The 20,946-nt window shown below is 49.8% G+C and overlaps 1 protein-coding gene across 1 annotated transcript in view; it reads right to left on the reverse strand.

Annotated features, from left to right (window-relative positions):
• Positions 1-20,946, reverse strand: part of PTPRN2 (protein tyrosine phosphatase receptor type N2) — an 800,540-nt gene that overhangs the window by 358,264 nt on the left and 421,330 nt on the right. The window lies entirely within an intron of this gene.

A 20,946-nucleotide genomic window follows, 5' to 3' on the forward strand; every position in this document is an offset into this window, starting at 1 on the left:
CTGACAGCTATTTCTTCCTTTATTCAAGTCCCTCCAAGAAACATTCTATAATAATTTAGCACCAATAAAAGCCTAATCCATTCTAGTGTGCTCCTGGCTTAGAGTGAGGAAGACTTTCAGAGAATGAATTACACTCAGTATCAGACCCAGAGAAATGAGCTTTGGAAACAATTAGCAGATGTAAATGAAAACTCAGCCATTCCAATGCCCACAACGGCGAGCCCACCTGCCCCCACTTCACAGAGAGGGAGTGTGTCACAAGGCAATTGACCTTGGCTTACGATTCTGCAGAAATATTCTTTTGGATAAAGCCCCTGTCACTTTGGAAATGAAAACCAGGAAAAACAGAATTTTATTGCAAACCCTATGAATAAAGAGTGCATTGCCATTGTGATTAATACAGAACAAGATAGCAAGAAAATAGCAATTACTTTCACCTCTTATTGTAATACTCCTGCATTAATCCCGAGTAATGAAATTATATCTTTTACGGGATACAAATGAGATCTTGTTATAGGCTGCTCTCCCATCTTTAGGGCATTTTCATTGTCTTACAGGGAGTTTTTTTTTTTTTTTCTTTGAACAAATGAATGTTATTTTTTTACATACAGGTAATCATTCATGAAGCAGACATAAAATAATCTGGGTTAGATCAAAAGTGCTTTAAATTACTTTAGGATGGGGTACGCATGTAGGAGGAGGGTGGACAGTGAGCTGCACATGTAAACTTCGAACAGTAAGAGAATACCTTCAACTGTGTAAGGATTTATTTATTTATTATTTAAAAGGCAGAGAGAGCGAGAGAGATACATTCCATCTGCTGGTTCACTCCCTAAAGGAGTGAACTGCACCTGAACAGCTGGTGCTAGGCCAGGCTGAAGCCAGGAGCCCAGAACTGTAGCTGGGTTCCCCACTTGGGTAGCAGGGACCCAAGTATTTGGGCCACCTTCTGGCTTCCCAGGCACATTCGCAGGGAGCTGGGTCAGAAGGGGGGTGGCCTGGACTCAAACCAGCACCCCGACATGGAATGTGGGAGCAGTATGTGGCAGCTCAACCCGCTGTGCCACAATGTCAGCCCTGGGAGAGTATCTCTTAAAGACACGGAGTATGAAATAATCAAGTTTAATGTTCTGCGAGGAACAAAGGAAATATGTTCGTTCATGGCAAGCTATTTGGGGGTGGGATAACACCTAGTGAACTCCTTTAAACAGACGGAGAAACAGGAAGTGCATCAACAAAGGAATTTTAAAAAACACTTCAGTCATCGCTAACCAGCAGAAGCATATTTCTGCAGCCTGACCATTAATGATGGAGAGTAATCCAGTCCAGGAGTGAGCAAAATTTCCTATAGGGCCAGAAAGGATTTTAGGCTTGGCAGGCAATGGTCTCTGTTGCAGTAACTCTGTCCTGCCGTGCGGTGTACAGAGTGGATGGATGGCGCCGTGTTCCAATAAAACTTTATTGATACATGCAGACAACGCCTTCTCACAAGCCCGAGATGGCACTACGTTAACCAGCCTCTGAACAATTGTCTTTAGGCTCTGGAAGGCTGTAAGAAGCTCTTGTCAGAAGTGTCGTGTCACCAACACCAATGGTGTGATGGATGCTGTCATCGTGGGAAACCAGAGCCGTGGGACACCCAGGAGTGGCCTCTGAATGTGACTGTGCTTCAGGAAGTCTTTAATCCACCCGCTGTTAGAATCATCCCTGGAGATGTGTCTGCCAGCGTGATTCTGCGTGAGTAAGAGCGAGCTTGCTCAACCTACAGAACAATTCTGAGCAGCTGCTAAGTGCTGGTTAGGGTTTGGCTGTGTCTTTGCCCTTTGATTGGTGCCCAGAGCCACAGCACACGCATGGCCTCTGTGTGCTCTTAGTGCTATCTGCCTCCCACGCCGACTGCGAGGGCCCCCAGCACACGCATCCTCATTTCATGGGCTCTGGAACAGTGAGTGTTCTTCCAGCAGCCCCGGCCAGCGTGCCTCTGGGTACCGCTGGACAAGCTTCTCAGAACTGCCTTGACCTTCTCTCAGTTCGGTCTGGCCCGTTCAAAGCCATCAGCAAGTGAGGCAAGCGACCTGAGCCATGTAAATCAGTGTGTTGTTTGCAGAGTCTAAAGGGCTTTCAAAGAGTAACGAACTGCTTTGTCCCTGAAATAATCCAAGAACCCAAGACACAAGTTTAAGTCCAAATCTAAATAATGAATATTTAAATGTAAGGTTGCCTGCTGTTAATACCTGCTACCTGCCAGTCACCGGTGCAGTCACTGTTTGTACGTTAGCTTATTTCCTGCTTCAACCCACCTAGACTGTACATTCTGTTACCTCCATTCAAGAAGTGGGGAACAAAATGATGTCACTGCTCAGTCAGAGGTGGATCTGTCTCTAAGGCCTGGATCTGAGCCACGGTGATCTGGGCCCTTCTGTCACCAAGGCCAGGAACTGATGAGTGATGCTCACAGCCACAGATTCTGCTTAGGGATGTGTTTCTCTGCTACGTGCTTCTACCCTGGAAACCCAGGGAGTTCTGAGAATCTTGTCCAGATGAGCAAGGGCGGGGGGAGGGGGGATGACAAGAATCTGTTTTATAGGTTTGTTCCTGAGACCAGAATGAAGCACTCTAGGGAATCATATGTCAAAATACAAGAAGAAGTGGGTAGGTGGGGTAGGGGCTGAGTAGAGACCAAAAGACACACTTCCCAGGAAGCCCTAGACTGACGTAGAGTCCTGTGGACGTCTGATAAAGCCACCAGGTAGAGTGTGATAGATCCACCAGGAGGAGGTGGAATGGAGGCAACAGGTAGAGGTAGGATGGAGCCACCAGGTAGAGATGGGATGGAGCCATCAGGAGGAGGCATTATGGAAACACCAGGTAGAGATGTGATGGATCCACCAGGAGGAGGTGGAATGGAGGCAACAGGTAGAGGTAGGATGGAGCCACCAGGTAGAGATGGGATGGAGCCATCAGGAGGAGGTATTATGGAAACATCAGGTAGAGATGTGATGGATCCACCAGGAGGAGGTGGAATGGAGGCAACAGGTAGAGGTAGGATGGAGCCACCAGGTAGAGATGGGATGGAGCCATCAGGAGGAGGTATTATGGAAACATCAGGTAGAGATGTGATGGATCCACCAGGAGGAGGTGGGATGGAGGCAACAGGTAGAGGTAGGATGGAGCCACCAGGTAGAGATGGGATGGAGCCATCAGGAGGAGGCATTATGGAAACACCAGGTAGAGGTGACTTAGTTCTAGGTTATTCAAATGATTAAATCTTCCTGTTACCATGGCATCACTGTGTCTCTCACCAGCTTGCCTTCAGAGCAGCAAGACCTGGTTCTCTCTGCTCTTCTACCCAACATGAAGGGCACTCGATATCTCCTGGTTTCTCTTCATCTTCAGAACAGAATTTCTGTTCCTTCCGCTGACCCCAGAACAGGGAGTTTATTTAGCTCCCCCAAACTGGGACCTTTGTGAAAACACTCCTCCTGGCCCCACCCAGAACATCCAGAACCAGGGTGTAGTAAACCGTACGTGTTAAGAAGGTTGCTCCCTTGTCTTACCAGGAACTACCTGCTAGGATTAGCCAGACTTCAGTGTCCCTGAATGAAGCATCATGCCCTCCATCCCTCCCTCTCCTGGATTCATTTGTTCATTCATTCATTCACCCACTCAGGCACCGGGCTAGGTGCTGCACATAAGACCAGCCAGACCCGTGCTCTCTCTGAGCTGAGCTTCTGGGGAGAGGGATGAGAAGACACCATGTCTGTCTGCGACAGGGTTGTGAGTGGACCAGCAGGTGGGGCATGGAAGGCGGCAGGAGTGGGGGGCGTGTCCTGGACGTGTGCTGGTTCCTAAGCCCATGGACCTCCTGAAAGACGCTCGACCACGCTTGAGTGTCCCACTCCTGGTGCAGCCCCCAGAGCGGCAGCAAAGGATCAGGATCTGGACTCCACTTTAACCTAGGAGGGCATCCCCTGTTCTGCAGGTGTGAGGGACCAGCCACCTGCTCTGCAGCTGTGCTGAACAGGCTGAGCGGCTGGGGTAACACATCGAGGCTTTGCCCTGTGGGATGGCACCACGTCTTAACCTCGACTCCTCTTCAACCTCAAGATGACATCCGTGCCGGTTACGATCCACAGAGCAATGTTCAGTTCATCCTAGGGTCCCGGCTGCTCTTCACCCAGACTGCAGGGTGAGAGCTACCTCACCCACGAGGAAGATTCTTAAATTCCTATTTAAGTAACCACTCCCCCCTCCACACACACACATAGACACAGACAAGATAGACCCAGGAACAGAGGCAGGGATGACTAAGCTATCTTTCCAAGTTAGATTAACCCACAATTTTTTTTAATCATTTAATAATATAGTTGATTTAGCCATTGTTAGATTTATTTTATTTATTGCTTGAAAGGGAGAGTAACAGAGACAGGGACAGATAGAGATAGAGAGAGATCTTCCATCTACCAGTTGACTCCCCAAATGGCCGCCATGGCCAGGACTGGGCCAGGTTGACGCCAGGAGTCAGGAACTTCCACCTGGTCTCCCACCTGAGTGCAGGGGTCCAGGGACCTGGACCATCCTCTGCTGCTTTCCCAGGTGCATTATCAGGGAGCTGGATTGGAAGTGGAGCAGCCAGGACTTGAACCGGTGCCCATATGGGATGTCAGCGTTGCAGGTGGCAGCTTGACCCGTTATGCTACAATGCCGGCCCCACAGGGTTTGTTCTTTACTTGTGGTTATTTGAGTGAGGAATCGAACCAACAATACATCCCTCTGTCCACATTTCTTCCTATTTCTCACCAGGACATCAGGAGCAGTCAGAAGTCCTAGCTAAGCAAAGGCCAGTCATGGCTGTGATACCAGGGAGATGGAAGGTCTGGCAGAACATGTCACAGAAAGCCTGCCTGGCTCCTGCAGTCACCTCCACCTTCCCAAGGCAGGGCCCACCCACTTCTGTTTAATAATTCACTGCAGAACCATGCCAACCCCCTGGTGCACTTCCTGGAACTCCCTTGTCCCCTGGAAAGCCCAGCAGTGCCCTGCAGAGATGTCAAGAAAGTGGGGACTCTCAAAGGGGACAGAATCCTGATCCCCCATTTTCCCATTGTGGGGTGCAGAGTGCTTTCAACACTGCAAGTCCCCTTGGCAATGTGGAATAACAAGGTAAAGGGACAAACTTCGTGGGGCTGGCACTGTGGCATAATGGTCAAGCTGCCGCCTGCAATGCTGACAATGCATATGGGCACCGGTTCAAGTCCTGGCTGCTCCACTTCCAATCCAGCTCCCTGATAATGCGGGCTTGTGTTCTCTTGTGACCTTGTCAGTCTCTGGCTTCAGCTGCCTTTCAACAGTGCCTGCTCTCCCTTTCTATTTTATTTTGTGCATTTTGAAATCTCTCACGGTGGCGATGACAGAAAAAGAGAGAGGCTGTGAGATTTCCCATTTTTTCTAGCCTACGTAAAATGTCACACAATTTATCCGGAGCAACACAGCTCTTCTGTTTGTTTCTTTTTTGCTTTGTGTTTATTTATTTTTATTGGCATCTGTTTGAAAGACACAGCAGTGGAGAGGGGAGCAGAGAGAGGGAGAGGGAGAGAGAGAGAGAGGGAGAGAGAGAGGGAGAGGGAGAGAGAGAACGAGAGGGAGAGAGGTAGAGAGGGAGAGAGGGAGAGGGAGAAGGAGAGGGAGGGGGAGGGAGAGGGAGAGAGGGAGAGAGGGAGAGAGGGAGAGGGAGAGGGAGAGGGGGAGGGAGAGGGAGAGAGAATCAGCTGGGACTAACAGGCACTCAGATATGGGATGCAGACATGGCAAGTGGCAGCCTAACCTGCTATGCCAAAACACACGTTTCTTCATTTTTGAGCTCAAATACTCATGAGCCCAAGAAAGAAACACAAAGCACAGTAGTCTTCAGCATTTGTTCGTTGTCCACAGAGCATTCTGGGTTTCTCCCCAGCATTCACAGTTGTGAAATGTTTCCGTGTGGACTTCCCGGGGCAGCCACCAGGAGGATTTCTTCGTAGACCTTCCTTGGGCTTCACGGAGCTGTGATGTCAGCTGAGCCTTCCCACAGATGCCCGGGGCACCTGTATCAAGTTCTCAGACTCAGAAGCTCACCCAATGGGAACCTCGCCTCTCAGTTTGGGTCTGGGGGAAACAGCCCAGGACACCCAGCAGGCTCTCACGCCTCACAGGGAACCCCCCTGATGACACTGCCAGGTGGTGGGGAGAAAGAAGACTTCTTCCAGCCAGATGTTCTATCAAATTCCAGTGGCCAGCTCTTTTTCAATTTCTTTTTCTTTTTTTTTTTAAGTTGATTCCTGGACTTTCTGGGTTGATATGTATGAGAGCTGGCCAGCAGGCCAGGACGTGGAGACAGTGGGAGGAACTGCTTTAATAAAGGCAGAGAACAACACAGAAAGCCCATTTTTATCTTCATAGGAGACAAAAAGGGTTTCCAAACACAAGAAAGAAGTCCTTTAAAATTAAATTCACTAGATGAAGGATATGCAAATTACCTGAAGAAGCGGAACCATATAATGTTCTCAAAATTCTGCAATAGCCTATTTAATTAGTATTTTAATTTATCAGAATAATTCTTTGCACTTGACAATTTATGCAGTATTCCATATAATTAAGCACGTAGCTACAGTGGAATAATTTTGCCTACTTTCTTTATCCCCGTTATTTTAACCTGAAAGAATGTGCAGAAGTCTCTTTGTGATCTAAATTACAATGGGGACAACTTAATGGCTTCGCTCTATTAGAAAGCTGGAGCAGACGAAGAGCAGCCCAGCACTGGGGAGGCGGGGAGGGGACACTGGGGATCCTGACTTGCTTTGTGGCCATTCTCAGAATGAGAGACAGAGAGAGAGAGAGAGAGAGAGAGGGAGAGAATCTTCCATCCACTGGTTCACTCTCCAAATTTCTCCATCAGCCAAGTGTGGGCCAGGCTGAAGCCTGGTTTTCCACGAGTGGCAGGGGCCCACGCACTTGGTCATGGCCTGCTGGCTCCCAGGTGCATTGGCAGGAAGCTGTATCGGAAGTGAAGCAGCCGGGACTCAATCCTGGCTCCAATATGGGACGTCATCCCTGCAAGGGGTGGCTTAAGCAGCTGCCCCACAACACCGGCCAATAACAGGATTTTTTTAAAAAAGGAGACATGTCCAAAGTTAACAACTTTAGCCCCTTCTTCTATTTTATTAAGGTTTATTTATTTTATTTTTTTTTTGAAAGGCACCGACTACTTGAGCCATCACGCAGGGTGTATATTAGCAGGAAGCTGGAATCCTAAGCAGAGTGAGGACTTGAACCCGGGCACTCCGTTCTCGGCTTTGGGGGGCCCGGGTGGCATCGGAGCTGCTGCACCACACGGCAGCCCCCACACAGATCTTTTTTTTTTTTTTGACAGGCAGAGTGGATAGTGAGAGAGAGAGAGAGAGAGAAAGGTTTTCCTTTGCCGTTGGTTCACCCTCCAATGGCCGCTGCGGCCGGCGCACCGCGCTGATCCGAAGGCAGGAGCCAGGTGCTTCTCCTGGTCTCCCATGGGGTGCAGGGCCCAAGCACTTGGGCCATCCTCCACTGCACTCCCGGGCCACAGCAGAGAGCTGGCCTGGAAGAGGGGCAACCAGGATAGAATCCAGCACCCCAACCGGGACTAGAACCCGGTGTGCTGGCGCCGCAAGGCAGAGGATTAGCCTGGTGAGCTGCGGCGCCGGCCCTCCCCACAGATCTAAGAAGAGACCACACCCGGGTCAGAAGCTGCAGCCCGAGAGGGGTGACTTCTGTCCCCTCCACAGCCCTGACTCAGCCCAGACCAGGCCCTGTCCTGCACAGGAATTCTGTGAAATAACAGAGTCTCTGTTCATGTACGTTTGGGAAACAAAGCTAAATAAAGTTAAACACCTAAAAAATTATTGGCCTCCTTGGGGGCTTCAACAGAGAGATGAGCGTGTGGCTCCCTAAAGGGGCTGCACCCACATTAGACCTGGGGCGGGAGCGGTGTCACCCCTGGGTCATCTTGATTCCTCTCATAAGACATCAGGCACAGCTGAGGCCTGATGGGCCCCCAGGGTAGGGTCGAGCTCTATGGGTCTTTGGTTCCAGAACCCTCTACCATCTCTGTGTTTGTTTTTTTTTTAATATTTATTTATTTATTTGAAAGAGTTACAGAGAGGCAGAGAGAGAGAGAGAGAGAGGTCTTCTATCTGTTGGTTCTCTCTCCAGATGGCCACAATGGCTGGAGCTGCACCAATCTGAAGCCAGGAGCCAGGAGCTTCTTCCAGGCCTCCCACGTGGGTGCAGGGGCCCAAGGACTTTGGCCATCTTCCACTGCTTTCCCAGGCCTCAGCAGAGAGCTGGATCAGAAGTGGAGCAGCTGGGACTTGAACCAGCACCCTATGGGATACCAGCACAGTAGGCAGTGGCTTTACCCACTATGCCACAGCGCCAGCCCCCTACCGTCTCTGTCAAAAATCAAATGCCTTGCAGAGTGATGACTGATCATTCTGTCATTACAAAACCAAACACTATCATTCAGCCAGCACTTGTGGCTGAAGTATGCAAACACAGAGCTAAGACTTCAGACAATGAAGCCTGTCCATCCATGGGAAAGGTCTAGAACTTAGGAAGGGAATTTCAGATGGTTGTCCTGGGTCTGGCCTTATGCCACAGCAGCTGGAATCCTACACCGGATGGCCTGGGTGACGGGGCCCCTGCCACCCCCAGTAGAGTTCCCAGCTCCTTGCTCCTAGCTTTGGCCTGGTCCAGACTTGGCTGTGGCAGCCATCTGGGAAGTTGACCAGAGGAGGAAAGATACCGGCCCTTCCCTCCTCCGCCCCCACCTGTCTCTCTGCCACTCTGCCTTTTGGATGAAGAAGTAAATCTTGAAAAAAAAAAAAACAAAAAAGATGGCTCTGTGGTCACTTGGGGACGCCGGGCCATGCTTCAGGAAGGTTGGAGGCTGGCGCGTGTGGGGCAGGATGTGTCTGTAGGTGCAGCCTGGGGCTGGGGAAGGGTAGATGTCAGGGGAATTGCATGGCACAGGGGCCCAGGAGCCTGAGGGCAGGTGGGGGCTACGTGGCCCTGGACATTTCCTTATGCAGGTGAGAAGACTCTCTGGGGGGATTTTCCAGCTCATAAGACACCCCCCCCCCATCAGACGGGGTGCTGTCTTAGGACCTGTACCTGCAGGAAGAACTTGGGCAAATCCGCACGAACCTGGCTCTCTTAGGTTTCTGTTGCTGGATCGGAGCAGCGGCCTAGCAGCTGGGCGTGGGCACATCCCTGCTAGGCAACAGCCCTCATCTCGCCCAGCCTGCTTTGCAGAGGGCCTGGCTCCTCAGCTAGAACACGAGGTGCCCTGGGCACGGGAGGAACAGAGATCCCCTGGGCCTGGGCTGGCAGCATCTGTGGCGCCAGCTCTGTCTCCACCCCACCACAGTGCAGGGCACCGCGGTGGCCAGGCCGGCCCCTTGTGTCCACAGTCCCTAAGCCAGGAATGACTCATCGTCCCCAGACCCTCAGAGGCAAGGACTGGCAACAGAGTGGCAGCTGGCATCGCCCCCTCACATCTGCACGGATCTCTCACGATTCAGTCGGCTGTTAGTTTTAAAGCTCAAACCTACCTCAACGCAGGGTGGAGTGGCATCGGGGTGTGGGGGGGGGGCACCCAAGGGCTAGGACAGGGAAGCTGAAGTTACAACTCAGCTCTGTCACTTAATAGCTACGGCCTCTGAGACAAATTCCTCTGTCGTGCTTCACCTCAGTTTTCTTACCTGTGAAATGGGCTAGACAGAAGCAAGAGACGGCTTCCTTCTTGGTGTCGGTCTCATTCCTTACCAACTCACAACGCTCGTCTTAGCGTGGGAGCAGTGTTTGGTGTTTGACGTTCTGTGCCCCTTCCTGCAAACACTTGTACTTGGCTTATGGGACTCCCTCTTGTCTTGGGTACGTTCATATTAATTTGACATCCTTTTTCAGTTGCCTCTTTCCTGAATATTGAAGTGATTTGGGATTGACGCCTTAACTTTTTCTTTCTTCTCTCTCACTCCCAGGCAGTTCATTCGGCCCTAAGCTTCCAATGCCATTTAGCTGCTGGCTGGCCTGTGTCCCTTCCTCTGGCCTGATCCTAGCCTCCGTTTCCCTGCCGTCTCTACTAGGATGTCTAGTGGACATCTCCAAACACATTCCTGGGGCTGGGCTGTGGCTCAGGGGTCGTGCCACTGCCTGCAACGCCAGCATCCTGGATCAGCGCACCAGTTTGCTCCCCAGCTGCTCCACTTCCAACCCAGCCTCCTGCTAATGTGCCTGGGAAAGCAGCAGAACGTGGCCCAAGTACTTGGGTCCCTGCCACCCATGTGGGAGACCTGGATGGAGTTCCAGGCTCCTAGCTTTGGCCTGGCCCAACCCTAGCCACTGTGGCTAGTTTGAGAGTGGACTAATGGATGGAGATCTCTTTCTCTGTCTCTCTTCCTCTCTGGCACTCTGCCTTTCAAAAAATAAATAAAATAAACCTTAAAGAACAACAACAGGTTCTTGATGTCACCGACTTCCCCAGATCTGTTCCTCCCTGATGTCTCCAGCCTGCCAGCGGCCAGCGGCTTAGACAAGAAACAGTGGCACACTTTTTTTTTTTTTTTTGACAGGCAGAGTGGATAGTGAGAGAGAGAGAGAGAGAGAGAGAGAGAGAGAGAGAAAGGTTTTCCTTTGCCGTTGGTTCACCCTCCAATGGCCGCTGCGGCCGGCGCACCGCGCTGATCCGAAGCCAGGAGCCAGGTGCTTCTCCTGGTCTCCCATGGGGTGCAGGGCCCAAGCACTTGGGCCATCCTCCACTGCCTTCCCGTGCCACAGCAGAGAGCTGGCCTGGAAGAGGGGCAACCGGGACAGAATCCAGTGCCCCGACTGGGACTAGAACCCGGTGTGCCGGTGCTGCAAGGGGGAGGATTAGCCTGTTAAGCCACGGCGCCGGCCCAGTGGCACATTCTTAATTCACTTCCTTTGACCACACATCCAGTTCATCAGGAAGTCCTGCTGGCTCTACCCCCAACAGGCATTCAGGACCTGTGCGCTCTCTTCACCATCCTTGTTCAAGCACCAGGTTCTCTACCCTAGATCCTGTAGTTGCCCCAATGGAGCTGCCTGGCTCGGCCATCAACAGCATCTCCTGCCCATGCCAGCCTGTGCGAGGGGCCTCTCTGGGCCAAGCTGCAGGGTCTTTCCAGCCCCATCCTGCAGCCTTGCTGCTCCGGAAGCAGTATGGCACATGGAGCTGCTTGTGCCTAGGAGGGAAGGGAAGCTCTGGAGAGCAGCGGCACGTGGCTAAAAGACACACATTAATAACACGTCAGTCCTGCCTCTCAGAGAGCAGGACAGCGGAAGACCTGTGTGTAGAGCCTTGTCACTTCCCAGCAGTGCTGGGCACCCACTCGGGGTCTCATTTTCCTGGAAGGGCTATGGATATGCGTGGTGTTCCCAGCAACCACCCCCTGTCTTCCAAGACAGTGATCTCCTTATCTGTGCAGGATGCAATCCAAGATCCCCAGTGCACGCCTAACTCTGCAGACAGTATGAACCCCATGCATACTAAGTGTTTCCCTAGGCACAAACACACAAATCAAATGCCTCTGCATCTTAACTAAGCACTTCAACCTGCACTGTGGCCGTAACTTTTGCAGTTGGAGGTGCAACAGCAAAACCAGCAAATGTCTTTTTCCTTCTTTACAATTTCACAGATTTTTTTTTTTCTTACTGTAGACGTTAGCAACTCCACCTTTTCACTCAACAGAGGCAGTCTATGACTTCTCTTTGGCACGCCTAAATTGCCAGCATCCTTGCTCTCGTGTGTTGGGCCATTGTTAGGTAAAGTCAGAGTTACCTGAACATGAGCACTGCTACACTTGACAGTCAAGGTATCATCAAGGGAACCATTATCTGACCACTGGGCAGGTAGAATATATAGGGGGATACACTGGGCAAAGTGGTGATCCATGTCCCGAGCAGGATGGAGCAGGATGGAGCAGGACAGCACATTTCATCATGCTACTCGGAATGGCAAGCGATTTAAAACACATGAATTGTTTGTTTCTGGAACTTTCCATGTACTATTTTTAGAACATCATTGACTGTGGGTAACCGAAGCCTCAGAAAGCAAATCCATGGATGAGGAGGGACCACTGAACTAAACAATTACTTTTCAATTTTTATGTTTCTGTCTAGCCATAACACACAGGAACCATACTGCTGTTTCATTAATTAGCAACTAGATGTATGCATATATTTAAATATAATCTGTTTGAAAGGCACAGTTAGGCCGGCGCCACGGCTCACTAGGCTAATCCTCCGCCTTGCGGCACCGGCACACTGGGTTCTAGTCCTGGTGGGGGCACCGGATTCTGTCCCGGTCGCCCCTCTTCCAGGCCAGCTCTCTGCTGTGGCCCGGGAGTGCAGTGGAGGATGGCCCAAGTGCTTGGGCCCTGCCCCCCATGGGAGACCAGGAGAAGCATCTGGCTTCTGCCATCGGATCAGCGCGGTGCGCCGGCCGCAGCGCGCCAACCGCGGCGGCCATTGGAGGGTGAACCAACGGCAAAGGAAGACCTTTCTCTCTCTCTCTCTCTCACTGTCCACTCTGCCTGTAAATAAATAAATAAAAATAAAAAAATTAAAAAATGAAAGGCACAGTTACAGAAAGCAAAGGAGAGATAGACAGACAGACAGAGATCTTCTATCTACTGGTCCACTGCCCAAATGGCCACGATGGCCGGGCTGGGCCAGGTCGAAATCAGGAGCCAGGAGGCTGCATCCAAGTCTTCATGTGGGTGCAGGGGCCCGAGCACTTGGGCTGTCCTCCCCTGCTTTCCCAGGTGCATCAGCAGGGAGCTGGATCAGAAGCGGAGCAGCTGGGACTTGAACTAGCGCCCATGTGGGATGCCAGTGCTACAGGCTGAACCTTAACCCACTGCACCACAGCACCAGCCCCACTAGCTGTATATTGAAACTAGAATTCCACGTATTTTATTTTTATAAAAATATGGACTAAAATTTCATTTAATTAAAAAAATAGACTTAAGACTCTATTTCTGATTAAAATTTTGACATGTTATATTTTGTTTTATAACATTAACAATTCATTTATATTATTTTTGAGTATTTTGAACAATTTTGAAAATATGTAAATTTTGAAAACATGTACTTTTTAAAAAGATTTATTTATTTATTTGAAAGTCAGAGTTACACACAGAGAGAAGATGAGGCAGAGAGAAAGAGGTCTTGCATCCAATGGTTCACTCCCCAAATGGCCGCAACAGCCGGAGCTGCACCGATCTGAAGCCAGAAGGCTGGAGCTTCTTCTGGGTCTCCCATGTGGGTGCAGGGGCCCAAGGACTTGGACCATCTTCTACTGCTTTCCCAGCCCATAGCAGAGAGCTGGATCAGGAGTGGAACAGACGGGACTTGAACCAGTGCCCACATGGGATGCCAGCACTGTAAGCAGCGACTTTACCTGCTATGCCACAGCACTGGCCCCTTAATTTTCAATTTTAGATGAATTTTATATTTTGGATAAAAACACTTTCACATTTTATACCCTATGTACAATTACAGTTGGGTAATTTCTGTGTCAAACACAACAATTTTGGGGCCGGCGCTGTGCCATGGTGGGTAAGGCCACTGCCTGCAGTGCCGGCATCCCAGATGGGCGCCAGTTCAAGACCAGCTGCTCCACTTCTGATCCAGCTCTCTGCTATCGCCTGAGAAAACAGTAGAAGATGGCCCAAGTCCTTGGGCCCCTGTACCTCAATGGGAGACCCGGAGGAGGCTCGAGGCTCCTAGCTCCTGGCTTCGGATTGGCGTAGCTCCAGCTGTTGCAGCCAATTAGGAAGTGAACCAGTGGATGGAAGATCTCTCTCTCTCTCACTCTCTGCCTCTCCTTCTCTCTGTGTCACTCTTTCACATAAATAAACAAATCTTTAAAAAAAACCCAACAATTTTATGAAAACCTTCCTTAAATGATTTAGTGGTTTTGTGCAATGAAGGGAAGAAAATACAACTTTAAGTTAATATGGAATAATTTAGGAATTATGTGTGTCTATAATTTATTACTCACAAACCTTGCCAGCCCATCAAAAGAACACCCTTACTTGATCATAATCCCTACATGATAATAATTCCACCAAACTGACTTTATATTGGAATAATTTACATTCAAATATGCATATTTATATTAGTTTTTGATTATTAAAATATGCTAAGTATGAAGACAGGATGTTTTAAGATTTATTTACTTACTTGAAAGGCAGAGTGACACAGAGAGAGACAGAGAGAGTTATTTCATCTGCTGGTTCACTCCACTGATGCCCACATAGCCAGGCTGAAGGTAGGAGCCAGGAGCCCCGCTGTGTGTCCCACCTGGGCATCATCTCCTGCCTCCCAGGTGCACTAGCAGGCAGCTGGATTGGAAGAACTGGACTCAGACATGCGATGCGGTTGTCCCACATAGTGACTGAGCCTGCTGCACAACACCCAGCCCAGAGACAGGACATTTTACACCTTGCGAGTTTGACGTAGACTTTGAACCATTTCAAAGCCAAGGTTGCCCCCTGTTTGTACTGCTGCCTTGGGTAGGTTCAGGGGAACGACCTCATCCAGCAGCCGGCAGCCACCTCCCTCCTCTCTCCAAGGTCAAGTCTGAGGGCTTTTCGGGATCGAGCCCTTCGCTACCACTGCTGTCACCTCCTACGAGACACCCAGTTCCTGCCCAGCCTGCTTAGCTCCTTCTACCCAGGAACTCTCAGATTCTACCCACCTCAGAGCCTTTGCACCTGCTGTTTATTCCTGGGCTTAGAATGCTCCTTCTTCCAGCTATCTCTAGTAGCCATACGACTCTCTCTCTCTTACCTAATATTACGGCCCCTTTGCCTTTAATGCCCGCCTACCCCCTCCATCCTGCTGTATTTTCCCCCACAACACTGGTCCCCATCTGACATACGTGCACTTGTTTGTTGGTTATCTATTTTCTTGGCTGGCATGTAAGTTAGGCAAAGACAGGGAAGTGCCTTCATGCTGAGAACAGTGTCAGGAGCCTAAGAGGGCTCTTGATGACGATTGTTGAGGGAATAAATAAGGAATTTATAGGATGAAGGAAGACATTCATTCCCGGCCAGAGTTGTACCTTGCCATCACTGGAACAATGGAGCGACCATTGCCACCTCTGTTATCAGGGCCAGAGGCGGTGCCAACGGTGTAGAAGTGGGAGTGGCCCTTTCTACACCTTCACACTTGTGGTTCTGGGTTTTGAATCAAAATGCCAACGCAAAAAAGATTCCCAAGGACACCCTATTAGGAGTCTCCTAATCGTCTTCTGCTGCCCCGTGAACTCCGGCTTTCGCTCATGCAAACCCAGCCTCACGCACAGCGAGCGCAGGTTCCCAGTGCTCACGTGGCTACTGTAACCTGGTTGTTTGTATGCGGAGCAAAGCCGCACACAGCTGACTATCAAAACAGAGCAGAATGGTAGCACGCAGGGGCACTTGTGTGCGGCGGCGGTGATGTGCCCGGCAGCCAGGGCACGTTTCTGTAATGTGTTGTGATCCATGGCACAGCAACAACACAAAACACGAGGACATGTTTTGATGTTAATCATTTTACGTCAAGCCCTCCGAATGTAGCGTGTTGCCACAATGTTTGGATATTTAATTCTGCTAACTGTCAGAAAGAATTAAAATAACCCTGCAACATAGCGGCTTTCCTGACAATTACTTACTAAAACTAGAGGTACCATTTAGGGCTGAATTCTAAGAGAGGGGAAGAGAAGGAAGTGCCCTCGTGTTTGCTGGAAATTGACTGCACCAGCTCTCTTCTCTCCTGGAGTTTCGTTTCTAGAGGCACTGGGCAGAACTAGAAACAGCCCTGCAGGCCCGGGAGGAGGCAGCCCAACGAGGAAGAGAGGTCCCCGCCTGTGCCTTGGGGAGGGGGCCCACGCCTGGTCACCAGAGGGAGGGGCTAGGCGTGACGGCAAAGTCGCAGGCTTCTTGCAGGAACGGCCATACTAAGGAGCGCCCACCCATTACTTGGTCTCTCTGCACACCGATGCTTGAACATTGGCCACACAACACAGCCATGCTCATTTCTACAACAGCGACCAGCGTCTCACTGCGCTTTAGAAAAGGAACAACGAAGATCTTTTGGTAGAAATAACAAAAGCATACTTACCGGCGTATGTGTAGTACGCTCATACATTATCTTAATGAATACGCACGTCGCACGTTCCAGAGAGCATCGTCTTTGCCAACTCATGCTGACTTGTGCTTGATAATTAGAAAATGTTTTTGCTAATCTGTGACTCAAATGTATCAATTAATTAACTAATTAATTAATTTATTTATAATTTACTGGAAAGTCAGAGTTACACATAGAGAGGAGGAGAAGCAGAGAGAGAGAGAGGTCTTCCATCCGCTGGTTCACTCCCCAGTTGGCCACAATGGCCGGAGCTGTGCTGATGCGAAACCAGGAGCCAGGAGCTTCTTCTGGGTCTCCCATGTGGATGCAGGGGCCCAAGGACTTGGGCCACCTTCCACTTCTTTCCCAGACCATAGCAGAGAGCTGGATCGGAAGCGGAGCAGCCGGGACTTGAACTGGTGCCCATATGGGATGCCGGCACTGCAGGCAGTGGCTTTACCCGCTACATCACAGTGCTGGCCCCAAATTATTAATATTTTATAATGATATTCAATTAGAGATCAGGCAGGTGACCCAAGGACATTTGTAAACTACATATTGGTTCTAAAAACTAATAAGATGGCAAACACTCACGACACCATGCTAAAAAAGATAAAACACGCAATCTGTGTTTGGTTCTCTCTCTGAGCTCTCACTGATCTTGTCAGGCTACTAACTCTTCTGAGTGCTTGGTTGGTTGTTTCCTTACGTTCTGTAGGCTTCCACATATGTGTATATCCGTAACCACCATGGTGTTTGGCTTTGCTGAACTTGAACCTAGTAAGATGAAATGACAAGATACGCGTTCTTCGGTGATACACCTGCTTCCCCGGGTTCACTCCATGGCTCTGAGATCCGCAGCTGTGTGGCTCTCCCGTATTGCTCCAGTGCATCACTCTTGATTTTGCCATTTTGTTGTCCAACCCGCTGGCAAACAGGTTGCTTCTTTTCTTCTCCCACATCTCTCACAGTGCTGCCGTGAGCATCCTTGCACACCTCTCCTGCACATGTAGAGCGTTTTCTCTACCACGTTCCTGATGACACAAACATCCCAAAGGGCTTCAGGCACTTACACCCCTGCCGTCAGAGAGTCAGGACTTCTGCTGCTCTGGGCTCTCGTCAATCCCTCGGATTGAGACACTTTCGCGCACTTGGTGGCCACCACAATGTCCCTTCCTGCGCTTTTCATATGCGTATCCTTGACAACCAATCAGCTTGAGCGGCTTCTTGTATGTGTATTCTCCACCCCGCGCTTCCTCTTCGTGAAATCTTTGTGCTCTTCGTCTCTTTTTCTGTTGGATTACTGGTCTTTCTCTTGATCATTTGAGGGTATTTTTAACAGTCTTCATACTTACACTTTGCTAATTTGATGGGCTGTCACTATCTTGCCGCAGTTTGGTTTTCAAGGTTCTCACTTTTGAGTCCAATTTATCAACTTCTTTATGGTTTTGCCTTTTTGGTATCCTACGTGAAACATTCTTCTCCATTCCAGGACTATAAAGATAGAATTCCGTTTTCTTCTCAAGGATTTAAGAGTAGCTCTTCACAGGTGAGTCTTTAACATCTAAGAACTAACTTTGATGTGGGATTGGAGCTAAGGGTCACTTCATTCCATTCTTAAAAATTTAACTTTTAATTTTTTCCCCCAAATTAGGCCACCCATGTGATGCCAACCTTATCATCGACCTATTCTACACGAGGGCCTATTCTGTGTCTCCTCCCACACAGGCTCACGCTGTCCTACGTGCTGTGCACGCCTTGAAGACAGGGAGGCAGGGGGCTTGCCTGGCTCTTTTCCTTCAGAAGTGTTCTGGATGTTTTGACTTTGTATCTACTAATAGACTTCTAGAATCAGCTTGTTACATTTAGCAGTCGATCTGTCTCTTGGGACTTTTGTTCAAATTTTATTTAATCTAGAGTTTAGGAGACCTGGGAGTTACTCTCCATCTGTGAACAAGGAAGCACCTCCATCTAGTTGGGATTTCTTTCACATCTTTCACTAATGTTTATAATTTTCCCCATAAAATCCTCGCGTGTTTAAAACTACGAGGGAGCTTCAGAAACCTTGTGGAAAATGGAATGAAAAGTTAATAGATATTTTCCACGGACTGTTCAAAGCCTCCCTGTACTAATAAATAAATATCTAGTACTTCATCTTTCCAAAGCTACTGTAGATGGTTATCATCCTTTTTTTTTTTATTTTTTTTTTTGCCAGGCAGAGTTAGACAGTGAGAGAGAGAGACAGAGAGAAAGGTCTTCCTTTCGCTGGTTCACTCCCTGAATGGCCACCACGGCCTGCACCAATCCGAAGCCAGCACTGTGCTGATCCAAAGCCAGGAGCCAGGGGCTCCTTCCTGGTCTCCCATGCGGGTGCAGGGCCCAAGCACTTGGGCCATCCTCCACTGCCTTCCCGGGCCACAGCAGAGAGCTGGCCTGGAAGAGGAGCAACTGGGACAGAATCCAGGGTGCCGGCGCCACAGGTAGAGGATTAGCCTAGTGAGCCACAGCACCGGCCCGGTTATCATCTTTTAAACCGCAAATTTCTAACTTTCCCCTAAGTACAGAAAAGCATTTTCTTACTGTACATGATTTCATCTACAGTAGCCTTCCTAAACCGTGTAACTAATTCTATTTTCCCACTTTTGTTTTTCCAAGTAAATAATGCGATGGTAAATAATGGCAGGTTTGCATCTTCCTTTCTAAGCATACCCTATGAAAGTCGTCAAGAGGGTCGGCACTGTGGCGTGGTGGGTAAAGCCGTCGTCTGCAGTGCTGGCAGCCCATATGGGCGCAAGTTTGAGTCCCAGCTGTTCCACTTCCGATCTAGCTCTCTGCTGTGGCCTGGGAAAGCAGAAGATGACCCAAGTCCTTGGGCCCCTGCACCCATATGGGAGACCCAGAAGAAGCTCCTGGCTCCTGGTTTTGGATCAGCACAGCTCCGGTCATTGCGGCCAACTGGCGAGTGAACCAGCGGATGGAAGACCTCTCTCTCTCTCTCTCTCTCTCTCTCTCTCTCTCTCTGGCTCTCCTTCTCTCTGTGTGTAACTCTGACTTTCAAATAAATAAATAAATCTTAAAAAAAAAAAAACCCAGAGAGTTGTCAGAATTACAATGGATCCCTGTGTCAAACCCTAGTAACAACAAAATAATCACTAAAGCCCGGAGGTTATGAAGGAGGGGCTCTCAGGTACAGTTGGCTGATAACTACGACAAAAGGCTGGGGGAGCACAGCTCTGCACAGAGGCCCCTGCAGCCACACACAGAGAGTACTTGGGGCCGGCGCCGCGGCTCACTAGGCTAATCCTCCGCCTGTGGCATCGGCACCCGGGGTTCTAGTCCCGGTCGTGCCACCGGTTCTGTCCTGGTTGCCCCTCTTCCAGTCCAGCTCTCTGCTGTGGCCCAGGAAAGCAGTGGAGGATGGCCCAGGTCCTTGGGCCCTGCACCCGCATGGGAGACCAGGAGAAGCACCTGGCTCCTGGCTTCGGATCGGCGCAGTGCCGGCCGTAGCAGGCATTTGGGGGGTGAACCAGCAGAAGGAAGACCTTTCTCTCTGTCTCTCTCTCTCACTGTCTAACTCTGCCTGTCAAAAAAAAAAAAAAAAAGTACTTGGGCAGGGACGTCTGCCCAGCACCTGCCCGTCCAACCTCGACACTGCCTTGATATCCATCTTTGTAGCCAAGGATTCCTGTCTCAAGACAGCTCGTGTGATCCCCTCATTTTGTCTTTAAAACTTTCCCTTTGCCTCATCCTCCATGAACTTAGCCACGCCCATCTCCATTGCAAATCAATGCCTTTTCTTCAGGGGACTCTCTGTTGCTTTAGGTTGGCAACATACGAATGCACACAGGTTTGCACGCACATGCACACACACACAGAGTCACACATGGCTTCATGATGCAGCCATGTTCTGAGAAATGCATTGGAAGGTGCTTTTGTCACTGTGGGAACATGAACGTCGCAGAGTGTTCCAATGCAAACCTGGAGTGGGCCAGTCACTCAATATGGCTTCCCAACTCAATCAAGAGACAGAGTAAACATGAGATACACAGCTACTGCCTGCATCTTGGGACATACTGTCTTATGCTTGCTTTGTTAGTTTAAGATTTTATTTATTTGAAAGGCAGAGTTACAGAGAGAGAGACAGAGACAGAGACAGAAACAGAAAGAGAGAAAGATCTTCTACCTACTGGCTCACTCCCTATATGGCTAGAATGGCCAGAGTGGGGCTGGTTCACATCTAGGAGCCAGGAGCTTCTTCCAGGTCCCCCATGCGGGTGCAGGCAACCAAGGACTTGGGCCAGCCTCTGCTGCATTCCCAGGCACATTAGCAGGAAGCTGGATCAAAAGTGGAGCTGCCAGGACTTGAACCGGCACCCATATGGGGATGCTGGTGCTGCAGGCTGTGGCTTTATCCACTTTGCCACAGCATCAGCCCCTCCACTTGTATTAGAGTGTCTGGCTCGAATCCTTCCTGCTGGTGTGGACTCCAGTCATCAGGAGCGGTGGCTCAAGTGGTTTGCTTGCTTCAACCCATATGGGAGACCTCCAATCCTTGGCCCTGGTCCAGGTGTGGCATTTGTGGGGATGGATGGCGGGGAAGGAGGAGGGGGGTGTATGTGTGTGTGAGCCAGTGTATGAGAGCGAACGCCCCATCTTTTTCTCTCTGCCTCCCAAATAAATAAACACATAAATACATTTTTAAGCAGTAAATATCTATACTCCCTTCTTAATATTGTA

Source organism: Lepus europaeus, chromosome 5, assembly GCF_033115175.1.
Source record: "Lepus europaeus isolate LE1 chromosome 5, mLepTim1.pri, whole genome shotgun sequence".
Lineage (NCBI taxonomy): Eukaryota > Metazoa > Chordata > Mammalia > Lagomorpha > Leporidae > Lepus > Lepus europaeus.